Source organism: Strongylocentrotus purpuratus, unplaced genomic scaffold, assembly GCF_000002235.5.
Source record: "Strongylocentrotus purpuratus isolate Spur 01 unplaced genomic scaffold, Spur_5.0 spur5_contig_837, whole genome shotgun sequence".
NCBI lineage: Eukaryota > Metazoa > Echinodermata > Echinoidea > Camarodonta > Strongylocentrotidae > Strongylocentrotus > Strongylocentrotus purpuratus.
In genome coordinates, this window is record NW_022145543.1 from 203,503 (window position 1) to 207,673 (window position 4,171).

Genomic DNA, 4,171 nt, shown 5'->3' on the forward strand with positions numbered 1-4,171 from the left:
TGTACTAAACTTATGTGGACTTGATCTGTATAACATTACAGCAATCCATGCATAATACAAACAAGGCCGAAAGATTCAACGAAATGGCCAATAACAGTTTATAACATACAAATAAAAATACAGCAGAATGATAGCCAGAAAACTTATCTTTTGAACTTGTATGGAATGTTGATCAGTCATTTTATCCACTTTTATACCAAGAGACATGCACATACAATGCCAGATGCCAGGACTACTTTTGCGCAAGACTGACTATTTCAACTGAACTCACTTGCATCAGACCAAATTATCTGACCCAGGTTAGGCCTGGGTTACCTTGTCAATATGAATGCAGCATAATGCCTTGCAATACATGATTTCAAAGATTTTGAAATACTTGAACATGGACAAAGTTAAAGATATGTTATTCCTAATGGCACGGTTACATTTTATTTGTTTCTGGTAAATTGCTTCCACGGCTACATCCCACAAAACCGACAGTCCCGAAATCAATAGTCCACTACTTCAACAGGAAGGTTTTAAATACCTGACAACATGATGGAAAGCTCATAAGACAGACAATGTCAATCTCACAGACTGTTGGTTTTCATCAGTCTCATGGACTATTGGTCTACCGGATGACTTCCACAAGTCATCTAGCTTACGCAGGTTTTTTTTTTTTTCATTTAATCATAAAAGATTGGGCAGGTCATATGAAACCTTCTATATTAATATTAATAACCATATTGTAATTAGATTTCAGGGCATCAAATTGCTAATTTAAATGCAAGAATACTTTTATCATTTACACATTTCTTATATTTTTCGATACAGGAAAAAATTGTAATTATATTCTGATGACTCATCAGCAGTAATGGGCATCAGAAGACTGCTCCTCAGTATCCCAATCTTGACACGAGATCTGCAATATCAAACCAAAAAGAGGAAGAGAAAAAGAAACAATATCAAATATGTTACCAAATATAATTGTTTAACCATTAGCCTGCAATGCTTCCAAGCACTGATTCCACTTTTTTCCTGATATACTGTATGACCCAATGAACTGCCAATTCTTGTTACCACAACTACCATATTTGGCCATAGAGGGCAGCAACAGCCATGGGTATATTTGGCAAATGCATTTCTGGTTCCTATACAAATAAAATGAGTAGAGAACTGGAAAGTCTGATAGAAATTATAGTTTCAGAACCAATAAGCTATAAGTAACAGATTATGATGGTGCCTACATACCCCTTGTTTTTTCGTTACTCAAGAATGAAAGGTGGACTGGTTGAATTATGGCCTTTGTTGAATACTGTTGGATGTAAGCTGAAATATTCCACAATCTTAACAAATTACAAAACTTGGTAAGGGTATGAATAATTCAGTAGTTAACTGTAGATCTCATCAAATAATCGGGAGAGTTCATGAAACCTGAAAAATTATCAATAATATAAGGAATTAGTTGACACTGCTCTACATTGTCTATGGAAGACGGAAGATACCTTCTCTCGTCGTCTACCCCAGTATCGAATCTGCCCATATATGCTGACCTCCGCAGTGTAGGAGGAAGGTTACCATCTACTGTCAAACATATTTGCGGTAGGGACATATTACTTTGTACAGCATTTCTTAAGCATGAAAAATTACATAGAGCAATTGAAATTAAGAATGTTTTGAAATGAAATGAACCAAGTACCTTGATAGCTGTCCATCTGGTCATTAGCATCCTCTTGCTTCTTAGCTTTACCAGCCTGAGGGTTCTGTGGTGACAGAAAAATGATCAAGAAAAAAAAAGGAATAATCATAACACTAACAATAATACTACAAGTGTAACAAGTGGTATGCAGGGGCGGCCGAGCGACTTCCAAAGTGGGGGGGGGGGGCACCAAGAAAAAAAGGGCACTTTCTGGATAAAAAGGGCACCTACAAAGGGAAATCTCACAGCGAAAATATACAATTTTTTTAGATATTGGTATATACCCCTACATTGTAATAACAATTATCGGGGATGATTTCAATATTTGTTTTACTTTATACACCATACAAGATATTGCTTTGCAGTCGGGTTTGAATTTCTAAAAAAAAAAAATGTTCGCGAGCGAGCGAAGATAGCGAGGAAAAATGTTAAGATGTGTGAGGTCGCAGTGCGATAAATTACATCTTACAAAGAGGAAAATCCCAATCCTAATGGGAATATAAGCACATTCTCATAACGAAAGAGTGAAAAGACTTTTGATAAGTAACATATTACAGTATATCATCTATAGATGCGTGCGAGCGTAGCGAGCGAGCTTTGGGGGAAATTGCTCTTAGTCGCTTGAAATTAGCTAGGGCGCGTTTAATGATGAGAGGAAAGGAGGACCTTATCAAGAAAGAAAAGGACCATGTGCCAAAGCACAAAGAGTAAATATCACAGGTGAAAACGGGGCACTTTTTACAGGGATTAAAAAGGTGAGTCATTAGAATAGGAAATGGGCATTTGTCGACGGAAAAGAGGCCCCCATCAGATTTTGAACAGGGGATTTATGAAAAGGGGATAAGTCCCTTATTGGAAAGGAAAAGGGGCACGTATCATTGTTAAAAGGGAATTTATCAGAGGTGAAAAGAGGCACTTATCGCATCTGAAAAGGGGCAATGACCAGATATGAATAGGGGCACTTATGTGAATGAAAAAGGGGCACTTGTAATAAAGGAAAATGTGCATTATTTGTAAGAAAATGGGTACCGATCAGATTTTAAAGGGGCATTTATCGGAGGTGAAGGGGGCATTTATCTGAAGTGAAAAGAAATAACTTCTCGTACCTGAAAAGGGTCATTTACCAGAGAAGGGGCACTTATGAAAAGGTGAAGGGGCTGTTTTTTAATGGGGCACTTATCATTGGGGAAAAGGGGCACTTATTAGAAAGGGAAAAGGGCACATGTGAACATATAAGGTGCGCTTATCCGAGATAAAATGGGGGTGGTTATTAAGATAGGAAGGGGCACTTCTTACAAAGGAAAAGGGGCACTTGTCAAAGTAAAAGAGGCACCTCTCAGAATTAAATAGAACAATTATCAGAGGTGAAGGGGGCACTTATCAAAAGTGAAAAGAGGCACTTCTCGTACCTTACTGGGGGACACTTACTAGAGGGGAACGTGTCCAAATACAAAGGGCACTTATCAGAGTTGAAAAGGGGAAGGGGCACTTTTACAAATTAATAGGGGCACTTGTCAAAAAGGGGCACTATTCCTATGTAAAAAGGGGAACTTCTTAAAAAGTAAAAGGGGGCACTTTTCGGGTGCTTGAAAAAGTGGGGGGGGGGCACTGTGCCCCCCTTGCCCCCCGGGAGGGCCGCCTCTGGTAGTATGATAACAATTATAAGTGTAAAATAAACAAAGAATAAAATGAAGGTATTCAATAATTACCAAAATTTACTAGTAATGTACTGAAAAATTCTTTAAAACACTCATATAACTTTTTTTTACAAAAGTTTTATTACTAAAATTTCAACTGCATTTTTCTTCTATTAAAAATAACTCCTCATTTACAAAGGATTTGGATAGAGAGCATGAATAAGAATAGATACTGTACGTATCAGAAATGAGGAAATGCCCAAAACAATTTTTCCCCCTTTTTCCGTGGACAAATAATTATTGATATGCCTTAAAATCTTTGCCTTTTATATCTTTCCCCCTAAATGTGACGAAGTCATCGGTTAGTGCTTATAACAAAATTATCTGGTAATTTTATCAAGTTGTCTTGTATCATTCTCAAGGTTTGTACGGCATACCTTCAGAACAGACTGGGGCACTTCCAGTAAGTCACAGATGTGGTTCCTGACTGGTCTACATTTGGCCTGCGATTCTTGCCTGTGGGGGGACAACACACAAAAAGATCAATAAAGACAGAAAGGGTCACAAAAGTGAAAAACGCTTTTGACACGATACATCTTGACAGTCAATATACATTTAATATAGGAATCCAATCCACATACCAAGTGTGTCAGTAACATAATGTTAGGAAGACAATAATGGATGGATCGGTGCATTAGGAAAAACACCTCTACCAGAAGTATATTGGAACCAGACTCACTTCAATACTCAAATTTGAGCACTTGGAAAGGGCCGTGTTCTCATTGACAATCAGTCATGATGTCGTGGATTTTAATCCTAGCCTGACATCAATACATTTTGTAGACAAGCAGAAGTT

The 4,171-nt window shown here is 37.7% G+C and overlaps 1 long non-coding RNA gene across 1 annotated transcript; it reads right to left on the bottom strand.

The window, feature by feature from the left end:
* Positions 1–737: 737 nt before the first annotated feature.
* Positions 738–3,835, bottom strand: LOC105442123. Its single transcript, XR_972293.2, has 3 exons — positions 3,753–3,835; positions 1,679–1,742; positions 738–901 (listed from the first exon to the last, which is right to left on the bottom strand). It is a non-coding gene; the product is annotated as an uncharacterized LOC105442123 (long non-coding RNA).
* Positions 3,836–4,171: the final 336 nt, after the last annotated feature.